This window comes from Acomys minous (genome assembly GCF_964271855.1).
Source record: "Acomys minous genome assembly, chromosome: 3".
Taxonomy (NCBI): Eukaryota; Metazoa; Chordata; class Mammalia; order Rodentia; family Muridae; genus Acomys; species Acomys minous.
In genome coordinates, this window is record NC_140485.1 from 78,052,680 (window position 1) to 78,066,054 (window position 13,375).

Sequence of the window (13,375 nt, forward strand, 5' to 3'; positions counted from 1 at the left end):
TACTGTTGCTGCCGAGGACTGGAGTTCGAGTCCAGGCCCCTTTATCTCACACCGTTGTGAAACTCCAGCTCTGGCAGGGTCACGTGCACATCCCTGCCCCTATGAACAGGGAGGCACCGGTGCACAATTAACAAAATCTTAACTGTTGAGTGCAGTCGCTTTTTGTGGAATAATTATCTCATGGTTTTGTTTTTGTTTTTAGATTTATTTATTATTATGTATACAGTGCTCTGCCTGCATGTACAGCAGCAGGCCAGAAGAGGGCATCACATTATAGATTGTTGTGAGCCACCTTGTGGTTGCTAGGAATTGAACTCAGGACCTTTGGAAGATCAGGCAGTGCTCTTAACCACTGGGCCATCTCTCCGATCCTTATTTTGTTTACAAGACAGGGTTTCTTTGTAAAGTCTTGGCTCTCCTGGCTAAGCTCACCTCGAACTCATAGCAAGCCGCCTTCCTTCGGCCTCTCTTGAGTGCTGGGTTTACAGGCGTTTGCCTCCTCCCCCCCCCCACCCCCACCCCCCCCCCCCGCCCCAACCCCCAACCATCGCTCCTGTTAACACTCAAGAAAGCAAATGATATGGTTGCTGTTTGTAAGAGGTGAAAGAGGACTAGGAATTTGAGCCCTGAGACTCTAAGGAGCGCCAGATGGTCTTAAGTGTAGCTTTAAACCTTGTTAAAATAAGTACGTCATGGCCCATAAAGGCTTACTAATAATTTAATCAAGTGGGAGAGGCAGGCAGGTATGTAGACTGAGCATTTCACATCCTCTCCAAGGCCATAGCCTCCGAGACACCGCAAGAAGGAAAACTACAATCAAGATGGCGCTGCTGGGCTCTCCAGGTCTGGACACCATCTTTTTTGTAGTTCCCAGGATAAGCAGGCGCGTCGCGCATGCGTAAGGCTCCGGCATCCTCAGCGCGCGTGCGCCGAGCAGCGCCTCTCTCCCCCGCCCCTCGTTGCTGCTGCTCCTGCTGCTGCTGCTGCTGCCGCTGCAGCTGCTGTTGACTGACGGCCCGCGTTAGCGCTTCAGGTGAGTGAGCGCCTCTACCACAGCGGGCGGAGGGCGCCCGGCGCGGTACACCGGGGTGTCGCTCCCCTGTGCGCTGCGACCCAATGGCCACACGGCAGGCCCCGGGTCCTCGCGGCCGGCCTTCTCCGAGCCCCCGGTGCCTGGCGTGTTCTCCCGGCCTCCCGCGCCCCTGCCGGCACCCTGCCCGCGGGGAGCAGCGTGTGCGCTGCTGGGGTCGAGCCTCGCTCCGGAGGCCTGCACCCTCCATCGCAGGGAACCTCCTGAGGGTGTCACCATCTTTCCGTCTCCCACGGCGGAGCTTGGAGCTCCTAGAGCTGAGCATCCGCCTACCCCGCTGCCCCTCACAGCCGAGAGTTTTGACAGGGGCCTGGACTCGCCTTTGGTGGGTTCCTTCCCAAAGCCACAGAGGTGTCCCTCTCTCCTGAGACCCCACCACCACCCCCGGTTTGCATAAAGCGCACGTTGTAGCCAAGGAAACTGAGGCACCCAGAGGTGATATTGCCGTGTCCAAGGTCATGCGACTGACAAGTGACACGGCCAGCTCTCTTAACTCGTGGGGGCATTGAGACTTTGATGGCCAGAGCTGGTGAGATTTGATCTTGTGTCTTTAATTTTTTTTCTTTTTTTTTCTTTTTGGAAATACAGTTGTCGTTTCTAGAGTTGCTTTTAGACGTCGTAAAAGTGGGCTACGAATAGAATTTTTATCTTCCTGTCAGTTCGATGGAAGTGCTGTTGTGATAACAATCGCGGTGTTAATATGAGCTGGCTCTCTTCCAAATACCCGTTTTGTGCCAAGGGAGCTCGCCTTCGTACCTCACTGTTTCCCCATCCGGTGCTTTCCCCCTTCTTTTTTCTTGAAGCCTTCTCCCCCCTCCCCCCCGCCCCCCTCCTCCCCTGTGGAGCTCTCCTCCCTGTCACAGGTAGACTTGGAGCCTTAGGGTTTAAGCTGGGAGGCTCTCCCCTGGTGGCTTCCCCTGACAGAACACTGTAAGCTTTGCCTGCCTCACCCCCCACCCCACCCCCCAGCCCCCAAGGTATAATTAGCCTTCCTTCTCTAGCTGCTGCGACTAGGCTAGCTGGCCTGGCTGGACCTGTGGAGGTGACAGAGCAGATTTAGCCTGGACTCACCTCCTTTTGGGACTCTCTGGCTCTTCTCCAAAGCTGGTCCCGAACATTTTCAGGCTTTAAGATCAAAAGGGAAAGCGTTGACACGACGGTGCAGATTCTAAGACACCTCCTTTGATTTGAGTTCCAAATTGAACAGCTATAAAAATGTGTTGGTTTTTTTTTTTTTTTTGGTCCCCAAAATAACTAGCTCAGACTGCCTTTTCCTCCCTTTGCAAGTCCTCCTCCACACTTCAAAGGCTCCACAAAAATTTTTCTCCTTCCTTGGAAAGCCTTCCCTGCTTAATTTTCCCAACTAGAATTAGATGATGCACAACAGGCCTGTGTCTTATCCCCAGTTGTGTTAGTCCGTCCACGTCAGGCACCGTCTCGTCTCTGCACCCCCAAATGCCTGGCTCCTAAACCCCTGGTAAATATTGACTGCCCACTGTCCCTTGTTATTACTCAAAGGGTGATGTCCTCTTGCCATTCAGTTTTGCTTTGCTGCCCCTCCCTTTAGACCTACCTTCTGATTCTCCCCACTCAGCCTTAGTCTACCCTTTCGTTTTTGCGAGTTTGCAGATAATGGTCTTGCTTCTAGAAATCTGTCCAGCGGCGGAGCTGTATATGCTTCTTTAGCCTACAGGGGTGTTTTATTTCTGTGTGGCAGTAGGAGTGCCTGAGGCTTATGTCATTTTAATTTGTATTGAAGTTCACGTGAGATGCATTTTTTTCCATTCTTTTACTTTGTGTGGCTTATTACCCTAGGTGACATCAGAGTGATTGTAGTTTTTATTGTATACCAATACATGATATTTATAGTAAAAATTAATAAGATTCAGAAGGGCCTCTTGAGGACATTAGATATGTGCATAAGTTTTCCTCATAAATGAATCTGCTATTGTTTGGTTTAGTTTTTAGATTTACTTATCTGTATGTGTGTGTGCCAGTGCCTATGCCTATGGCCGTGCATATGTTAGGGTACTTGTGGAGGTCAGAGAACAGTTCTGGAGAGCCAGTTCTTCTACTGTGTGGGCCCTGGGGGTTGATCCTCAGGCCAGCAGGATTGGGGGAAAGTACCTTCACCAGCTGAGCCATTTTGTCAGCCCAATTATTTTATTATTATTTTTAAGCAGAGCCTCATTTTGTAGGCCAGTCTATCTTCCAACTCCTGTCTTTTGACCTCAACCTCTGGAATACTAGGATTATAGGCACACAAACCACCACATCTGACTTAATAATGTTCCTTTAAACTCTGTAAACTGTATTTATTGAGGCACACATACTATGCCATGCATGTGGAAGTCAGGGCGACTGTGTGCAGTCAGCCCTATCCATTCACCTTTATATGGGCTTCAGGGATTGAATTTAGGGTGCCAGGCAAGTACCGTTACCCACTGAAAGGCCCTAATAAAACTCCTTAAGGAGTTTTAAAAAATGATTTCCCAATATTACAATGAACTATTATTGTGTATAAGGCATGGTAATGAGTATTGTGGATAAGTCAGAACTGAATAAAACATGGTTCCTTTTTGAGCAGTTTACTAGCTAACTAGGGAACACTATTTAACTGTGACCTATCTAAAAACTGGCACATTATATTATAAGCAAAGCATAATGACAAAATAGTGAAGTGAGAGTTCAATGTGGGAATTTTTTTTTTCAAGATGGGGTCTCTTGTATCCCAGGCTGGCCTTCAACTCCTGACCCTCCTGCCTCTGTCTAAGTGCTGGGCTTACAAGCATGTGCCCCCACACCCAGGTTATAAAATACCATAGACTTATATTCAATCTGGAAACAAGCATTGGTCTAACCTTCTCACTCTGGTACATTGTGTCCTGAGAACTGAATTTGTCCGAGGTCATAGACCTAGCCTACAGCTTGACACTCTAGACTTTTTATTCATTAAGAATTTTCCAGGGCTAAGGGGGTAGGCCAGTGGTAGAGAACATGACTAGCGGGTCCCAGAACCATTTTTATTTTATTACGTTTACCAATGTTTCTTCTCTGCATGAAGACATTAACCAGCAACTCTTAAAATTCCAGGAATGTGTTTAGATCATGGAGTAGAGGAGATAAATACATTTGTGGCTGTAAGGTGCACCTGGTCGATTAGGGAGACGATAACTGTTCTTGGCCACTGAAGACAGGGTACAGATAGTATCTAGGTAGATGGCGGAGGGCGGAGGTGTGGCCGCGGGAGCTGGGCAAGAGGTCAAGAGGAGTAGTGTGCACGACAGCAGTGAGACCACTTTGGTGGAGAATTAGGATTTTCAGAGCTTGACAGAACTGAAAGGACAGGTAGAGCATTTTGAAGTGTGGGTGATAAACTGAGGCAGGGTAACTGTGTCGGCCATGCATAAAGGGTAAAAGAACAAAACCAAAAAGACCTGGCTAAACTGTATCAGAACGGTAGTTCTTTTTCTGTTTGTTTGTTTTGTTTTTTGTTTTTTCAAGACTGGGTCTCTCTGTGTAGCCTTGGCTGTCCTGGACACGCTTTGTAGACCAGGCTGGCCTTAAACTCATAGCGATTCGCCTGCCTCTGCCTCCCGAGTGCTGGGATTAAAGGCGTGCACCACCACCGCCACTACAAGAACAGTAGTTCTTAACCTCTACTGAGCATCAGTCAACTAGACAGCTTATTAGCGCATTGCTTGGCTTGCCTCCAGAGTTTCTGATTCAGTAGTCTTAGGAGGGAGCCTGAGAACTGGCAGTTCTAAGCCATTCCCAGATCATGTCGGTTCTCCTAGTCTGAGGGCCACACTTTGAGAGCCGTTAGACAAGAATGCTGAAAAGCTAGTCAGAAAAGGCCAAAGAGCTTGTTCTAGAGACAGACGGAGGGAGGGAGGGAGGGAGGGAGGAAGCGGGGGAGGCTAAGGCTGAGACTGACTATGTGTGTTACTGGCATGGGTCAGTTCTGGATATATATATATATAATACCATAATAATCACTTTTAAAAAAAAAAACGGGATGTAGAAGCCTAGGGAGTTGAGTTTTAAAATTTATACTATTGTATGTGTGTGTATTATTTTTGCATTGTGCATGTATTGCTTTTGTATTTTAAAAAGCAAAGAAAAAGAGTCTTTCTTGAAGATTCGTACTAAAATATTTACAGATTTTAAAAAGAGCTTGCTAAAGTGATCTAGGCATACAACAGACATCTTTAGTACCTGCTGTATGGAAGATGCTGGTAGCTTCTGGACATACAAAGCCTTTGCTAAAGCTTGGGGTCTGGTGAGAGGGCTCTGCAGATAACAACTCTAGTTAGTTAGCATCACAAGTGAGCTTCCCAGGAGCAGGGATCTGAGCCTAGCGCCCTGCTTAGCTGATAATATGCACTAATATATGAATAGATGGTCAAATCCAGGCAAGAAATGAGGACAGTAGGAAAGAAAACCAACTGGGAGGTTTGCTTTTGTTTGGTTGTTGGGGGTGGGGGTGGGAGCTCTGTGTGTGTGTGTGTGTGTGTGTGTGTGTGTGTGTGTGTGTGTGTGTGTGTGAGAGAGAGAGAGAGAGAGAGAGAGAGAGAGAGAGAGAGGTGGGGGACAGACAGAGAGAGAGAGACAGAAACAGAGAGAGAGAGAGATAGGAAAGGAAGCAGTTCATTAGGAAGGACTCAGGGAGGCAGAAGAGGAGGATCAATAGTATTTTTATCACATAGCAACTTTGAGGCCAACCTAGATTACATGAGACCATCTCAGAAAGGTGCACTGGGGAGGGGAGGGGCCCTCTGAAGTCCAAAGATTAATAATACTATAGGTTTAATGCAGAAAAAGTGCTATCTATTCTGAGAAATCTGCTTTTCCCCTTTAAGAGACAGGCTACTTGAGAGCAGCACACAAAAACTTGCCAAGATTGAAAACATATATTTACAGGTTTCAGGGTTTGTTTGTTTGTTTATTTTGTTTTTTGAGACAGAGTTTTTCCATGTAGCCCTAGCTGTCCTGGAACTTGCTTTGTAGACCAGGCTGACCTGGAACTCAGAGATCTAGCTGCCTCTGCCTTCCGAGTGCTGGGATTAAAGGTAAAACCTGCTAGGATTTACTTTGGTAAATGAAAAAACAAACAAACAAACAAACAAACAAAAAACCACACACACACTTTAATTATAGTGCTAACTCTATTGTATTTATAACAGTAACCTATAATTTTGTCATTACTGTCCTTTCATATGTACTCATTCATATACTATTGATTGGTATATGGAGGATATTTTAAATAGAAAAATGAATTACTTTAACTGGGTATGCAACTCTGTAGTAGAGCTCATGCGTGGTATGCCCCAGGCTCTAGGTTTGGTCTTTCCCTGGAATGGTATTCTCTCAAAAAATTCTGTTTCTTACAGTACCCAAGAGGGCTCGATGTACTGTCAGTCCTGAGTAAATATTTATTGTTGCTAGCTATAGGGGTGCCCTGTGGAAGAACTGTGTCTTCTTTGCTTGCTGACTTGCCTTCCATGTAAACATTAATTACAGTACTGAGCATGCTATGCTATTAAATCTAACGTGGGGCTGTGTAGCATAGAACTGTTAGTCACCCTACCTATGTATGTTACTTTTTGTCTTTCCCAGAGACTTAATATAGTAAACTAAGATTAGTTTTCTGGGGCCAACAAGATGGCCTAGTGGGTGAAAGCTCTTACTGCAAAGCCTGATGATCTGAGTTTGATCCCTGGATCCCGTATTAATGGTGAAAGGAGAGACTGACTCCACAAAGGTGTCACACACATGAGACACACACACACACACACACACACACACACACACACACACACTCATACATTTTTAAATATGTTAATTCCCTAAGTGTAGAGGAGTTTCCCCCAAGCTATGACTGTGTCATCTTTCCACCTAACACCCACAGTCTACAGTCTGAATTTTTAGTTGATCAATATTCAGTTCCTAATACATGCATTCCTTACACTTCATCTTGTGACTCATTAAGACCTTTTGGCTTATATTTCGGTATCTTTAAGGACGATACTGTTTTAACTTTTAGGAAAATAGCTGTCATTTGGGGAAACTATCAGTATGATGACTTGCAAACGTATAAATCCAATAAATTAGGATAAGAAAATTTAAGTAGATCGTAAATATACTCTGAAATTACTTCCCAACTCTTAAATTATAATTTAAAATTTGAAATCATGTCATCTTATAAATTCATAATTGTGGTAATTTTTCAAGAGGTAGCATTTGTTTTAAAAAAAACAGCTTGTTAGAAATGACAGGTTTATCCTAGAGTGTGTCTGCATTTTCCTACCTTAGGTTTCAGATCATGGTTAAAAGTGAATGAGCCTGGTGTTATTTATAGTCCTTGTCTGGCATGCATGAGGACCTAATTTCGATATCCAGTATTAAAAAAAAAAAGTTGAGTTGTTTGGTTTTGTTTGTTTGTTTTAAGTTATGAGATCTTAGTGTCAGGGGCATTGTATATTAATCTCTGAGTCTTGGCAGCATCAGAGCAAGAGATCAGGTTACTGTCTCTGTTCAGTCAAGAAGCTGGGGGTGGGGCAGAGTCCTCCCAACAGTCTTTAGCCTTGGAAGATGCTGCTTCTTCAAAGTCACTGTGTTGACATGGTGTGAACCTGTGTTGACTGGAACGTAACTTGAGTCCTTAGACATCCCACAGGTAGAATGCTTTTCCAGAAACCTTAGGTAGGTGTTGGTTTCTTCATTGTAAGAATGGTCAAATTTTGTATATTGCTTTTCTGTTTTCAAAATTTGCTGATCATGAAATTCATAGTAGACTTTAGAAATGTCTAGTTATTTTTCTATTACTGTGATAATATATCATGAGCAAGGCAACTTATAAAAGGAAGAGTTTATTTGGGGCTTACAGTTTCGTTAAGTCCGTGTGCATCCTGGCAGGGAGCATGGCAGCAGTCAGGCAGCATGGTGCTAGACCAGCAGCTGAGAGCTTACATTTTGAGTTACAACTAGGAGGTAGAGTGAACGGTATGGGTTTTTGAAGCCCCCAAGCCCCAATGACACACTTCCTCCAACAAGGCCACAACTCCCTAATCCTTCGCAAACAGTTCCACCAACTGAGGACCACGTATTCAAATATATGAGCCTGTGGGGGCTATTTTCATTCAAACCTCTGCAGAAATCAAACCTGAAAAAAATAAAGAATCAATGATCTTATAAGTGTTGGGACATACCATGAAATAACGAATGGCTAAAGCCTTCAGCAGCCATGGCAGGTATGAGCGTGAAGCACTGCCTTCAGGGCTCTTGCTTGTCCTTTACCCCATCCAGACTGTAGAAAGGAACAAATTGTTTTCAGAGATTCTGCCTTCAGCTGCTAGGAACCAGGAGCTCTTCCAAGCTCTGTACCAGGCCTTGCCAGCAGTAGCTTCCCTAGCATCTTGAGCTGCGTCCTTCAAGAGCGGAAGGCAGAAGGGTAGCTTCCGGTGCTAGAGTTGCTTTGTAGATAAGCCCTGTGCTAGAAAACTCTCAGTTGGTCGGGGGTCTGTAATTAACAAGATTCCCTCCATGGGGATTGCTTTGTTCTAGCCGTTATCTGTATCAAGACCCTGGAATGAATAAAATGAACACATAGGGTAGACTCAGATTTTCAGTTTGGCAGTCTCTCCAAATCTATTTACCACCTGCTGCCAGAACCCAAGAATGACATAGCAGAAGGGTGGGCCTGCTTAACGGGTGTGGTTGTACCTTATCCAGGGCCAAGGGGAAGCAAGGGTGTTTCCTGTTAGAATGAAGAGCTCTACCTTTTACCCTCACTCCCCTCTTTTTTGCTTATATAGGGAGGAAGGTGGCTTCTGAAACTGTTTTTCCCTGTAAAGAGATACCCAAGTTTTCATTTGCACAGGGAATACTCTGAGCTAGATTTTCAAAGGTCTGTTTGTTCCATGGTTTGTTTATGTGGCTTCTAGGGCTGTCTCTTGAGATCCTTTGCTTTCTTAAGGGCCCTCAGGGGACAGCAGTGAAACCAACATCCGTTACCTCAGATGCTTGGGAGGATGCTTAAGTCAATGGTTTTATGATTAGATTAATTCAGGCTTTAAGCCTGACAGAATTTAAGAGCCAAGTCATCACATAATTGTGTTTCTTATAAATGGAAGTATGGAATGTAGCCCAGGGTCTGGAATAGCTTCCAGAATCTGAGCTTGGTTTCTAAGCAGTGGCCTTAGCCCCATACACATTCAGGTGTGTGGAGTTAGTCAAATACTAACACCTTCTGTGTCTCTTCCCTATTGGAGGAAAGGGACACTGCTGAAGACCAGTGCTTCCTAGCCCTAGTTGCATTTAAGAATTACCTATAGACCTTTAAAAAACAATGCCTGGGCCCTGCTGCAAATAACTAAAGTGATCTTTAGGATTGAGGCCGAGCTCTCTCAAGCTCCCAGGTCCAATTAGAGCTAAGAAAACTGTAGATCAAGGATTCTGTTTGCTTTTAACTTAAATGCTTTAATTCATGAGAAATTCCTACTGTGTTTACATAATGTCCACCTCTTCCTCTTCTCCCTCCAGCTCCTGTATCTTCTCCTAACTCCTTCTCGAATTCATGACCTGGTTGGTCCACCTAGTGTAGTCCCTATGTTTATGTTTAGGGCTGACCATTTTTTGGATTAGATAACTTTCCAGGGAGTTTGTCCCTAGAGAAAAATGATTGTCGTCCGTCCGTGCCCCCCCCCCCCCCAGCAGCCATTGATTTCTTGTAGCTCTTCGTCTAGTGTGGGCTTTGTGACATTTCCCCCATCTACACTGACATGTCAACTGCTGTTGTCATTATGCGTGTCTTCTTCAGGCAACCATACTATTGAGATTTCATGGGTGCACAATCCCTGTCATGCCTGGAAGGTACTGGCAGGCAGCAGGTGGCCTGGTCATCTGGCTCTTAGTCTTTCTTTGGGGATGCTCCTTGAGTCTTGGGTACAGGGGTTGTGGTGTAGATGTATTGACTAGGGTTGAGCACCACACAGTCCGTTGTTCTCTGCCTGTTGACCAGTTATGAACTCACTCACTCATTCAGTTCGTTGGTTTTATTTGTTTGCTTTCTGAGACAACCCTGAATCTCACTGACTAGACCATGCTGGCCTTGAACTCACAGATTGACCTGCCTCTGCTGGGATTAAAGGCGTGTGCCATTACACCCACTAGATTTCCTTTGCTTTCTTCCTTCCTTTTTTTTTTTTTTTTTTTGGTTTTTAGAGACAGAGTCTCTCTGTGTTAGCCTTGGCTATCCTGGACTCACTTTGTAGACCAGGCTGGCCTCAAACTCACAGCGATCTGCCCACCTCTGCCTCCCGAGTGCTGGGTTCCTTCCTTTTTAAAAATTTTTTAATTTTTTTATTTTTTGAGATTTATTTAGGGATCTGAAGAAATAGCTCAGTGGTTGTTTTGGTTTGGTTTTGGTTTTTCAAGACAGGGCCTCTCTGTGCAGCCTTGGCTGTCCTGGACTCACTCTGTAGACCAGTCTGGCCTCGAACTCACAGCCATCTGCCTGCCTCTGCCTCCTGAGTGCTGGGATTAAAGGTGTGCGCCACCACGCCCGGCTTTTCAGTGGTTTTAACAGTACCTGCTGCTCTTGCAGAAGACCTGGGTTCCATTCCTGAACCCATGTCAAGCAGCTCACAGCTGCCTAGAACTCAGTTCCTGGAGGGCCAGCGCTCTCTTCTGGCATCCACAGTACATGTGCATGTGCATACCAACACATACACATACAGAAATAAAAGTAAAATGTTGAAAAAATAAAAATAAAACTTTAAAAATTTTTGGTTTTTATTTAAAAATAAAAAGTTTTATTTTTATTTTGTGTTTGGGTGTTTTGTTGAATTTATGTATGTGCCAGAAGAGACTGCTGGGTTTGCTGCAACTGGAGTTAACGACCCTTGTAAGCTGCTGGGCAGGTACTGGGAACTGAATTGAGGTCCTATGGAGGAACAGCAAGTACTCTTTTTTTTTTTTTTTTTTTTCAAGACAGGGTTTCACTGTGCAGCCTTGGCTGTCCTGAAACTCATTCTGTAACCAGGTTGGCCTTGAGCTCACAGACATCCACCTGCGTCTGCCTCTCTGAGTGCTGGGATTAAAGGTGTGCACCACCACTGCCTGGCAATATTTGGTCTTTACATTGTGTCACAAAGTTTCTTTCATGCTTTTTGTTTGTTTTTCACATTATTTGTTTGAATGGTCCAATTTGTCTACTTTGTTTTCAAGTCCTGATACTCTGTCTTCTGCTTCATCCATCCTACTGGTAAGGCTCCCCCCCCCCCCCCCCCCGGAATTTTCTAACTGGGCTTTTGAGTTTTTCAGTTCCATCTTGTTTCAGTTTAAGCTCTCGTCAGTACTTCTGTCTCTTTCCTAAGCTCAGTCTCGGATCCGGAATTGTCTTCATCGTTTCGTTCAGCCTTACACTTGTGTCTTCTTGGACTTCACTAAGAGTCTGTTCCCATCCTCTAAGTTCACTGAGGCATTTGCTCATGCCCTCTTTCAACTCCTTGAAATTTTATGTTTATGATTGTTCTTTTAAGTTCTGCCTAGGTCATTCTCACTGGAGAGCATTTCTATAGGAGTAGTGGGTTTGAGGAAAACATATTATCTCAGCCTTCATATTGTTTGTGGTTTTGCCATGTGACCTGGGCATGGGGACCTCTTTTGCTGGTTTTGTGTCTGGTGTGAGATTCTAGCCTGTCTTAGTCTGGCTGCTGCAGGACCTGCGTGGCTAGAGTGGCACTGTGGAGATGGCACCAAGGGGCGAAGGTGTTGTCACATCTTCTCTCCTCTACTTCTTCCCCCTCTTCTTTGGTTTTAGTTCTGTAGAGGTTCACTGTATAGTTGTGGCTAGCCTAAACTCACTATATAGACAAACCGAGCATCAAACTGACAGCAATCCACCGTCCTCTGCCTTTCAAGTGCTGAGATGAAAGGCTTATCCACACCTGGCAAAGACGTCAGCAATCCAAACAATGGATAAAGCTAAGCTAAGCTTCTGTGTCGTTCTTAGAAACCAGCAGTGTTGTCCATACAATAAAGTGGTTTGTGTGCCCTTTTTTCCTGACTCAGTTTCCTTTGTAGCTTGCCTTCTTTGAAAGCTACAATGCTGTATTATGTGTGATACATTTTTTTTTTACCTTGAACATTCTCGTTTGTCCTCCTGCACTCCAATTATTCAAGCATATCCTTTTAGGATCCACCATTCTCACCTCTGTTGGGAATCTCCTGGCCATCCTCGCCCTTAGCTATCTCACCTCTGCACTGGGGAAGCTTCTCTCAGCTCCATGCTATGTTCCAAACACTAGATGTGGTGGAAGGCGGCCCTCTTTCTTCCTGGTAAGGTTGGACACACATGGAAACACCACTGGTGAAACTTGGAAGGGTGGTTTTCTTTTTTCTTTTCTTTTTTTTTTTGTTTTGTTTTTTGAGACAGGGTTTCTCTGTGTAGCCTTGGCTGTCCTGGACTCACTTTGTAGACCAGGCTGGCCTCAAACTCACAGCGATCCGCCTGCCTCCGCCTCCCGAGTGCTGGGATTAAAGGCATGCGCCACCACCGCCCGGCTGGAAGGGTGGTTTTCTTAACTGATGTCTATGCCCTACAGGGTTATTTGGCATTGTATGGAGGCAGTTTTGTTGGTTGTTAAAGACTTTGGAGGAGGATGCTATTGCCATCTCGTTGTAAATGTCTGGGTTTTACCAAATATCATGATGCACAGAACATATCCCCCCAACACTGTCTTTGTCTGTCATGATCAGTGAGCCTGTGTGTGAAACCGTGTGAAATAAAGTCAACATTTGCAGTTAGAAAACTTGAGTTTCAATCCCAGCTGTGCCATTTATTAGTGGTAGTAGTTTAGTTGGTCTGTTTATCTTCTTAAGCCTCAGTTTTTCCATCTCTGTAACAGCAAAGATGCCAGCAGTTCTATTTTTCATTGTGATGATCAACGAGCTATTAGGAGAGAGGCCATGGATACATGTGAGTCTGTGTGCTGTCCAGAGCCCTGGCCCAGCCTCTGGGTACTTCCTGTCTCTTTTAGCTGTAACTGCGTCAGGACTAGGTGTAGCTGACCCCTTCCAGCTATTTCTCCCATAGTATGCCTCTTGTTTGCTGCCTACATTCTGTTTTGATAATGTGTCTGCAATTTTTCTAAGACCAAAAGTGATTGACTTTGCTCCTAGAATACAAATGAATATCTTGGTGTTGGTATGTCCAGACAAAGCCAACAATAGCAAATTACCTTGGTCATGGAAGAAAGCTAGGAAATAAGACAGTACTTT

At 44.9% G+C, this 13,375-nt stretch overlaps 1 protein-coding gene across 5 annotated transcripts in view; it reads left to right on the forward strand.

Moving 5' to 3' along the window:
- The first annotated feature begins 885 nt into the window (after positions 1-885).
- LOC311594173 (protein NDRG3) overlaps positions 886-13,375 on the forward strand; it is a 63,874-nt gene continuing 51,384 nt past the window's right edge. For 4 of the 5 annotated variants that reach the window (XM_084775708.1, XM_084775711.1, XM_084775710.1 and 1 more), the window contains exon 1: positions 886-1,033. The gene's annotated coding sequence lies outside the window, so the exon portion shown is untranslated. The remainder of the gene's footprint in view (positions 1,034-13,375) is intronic. The other variant, XM_084775714.1, reaches the window with a different exon arrangement.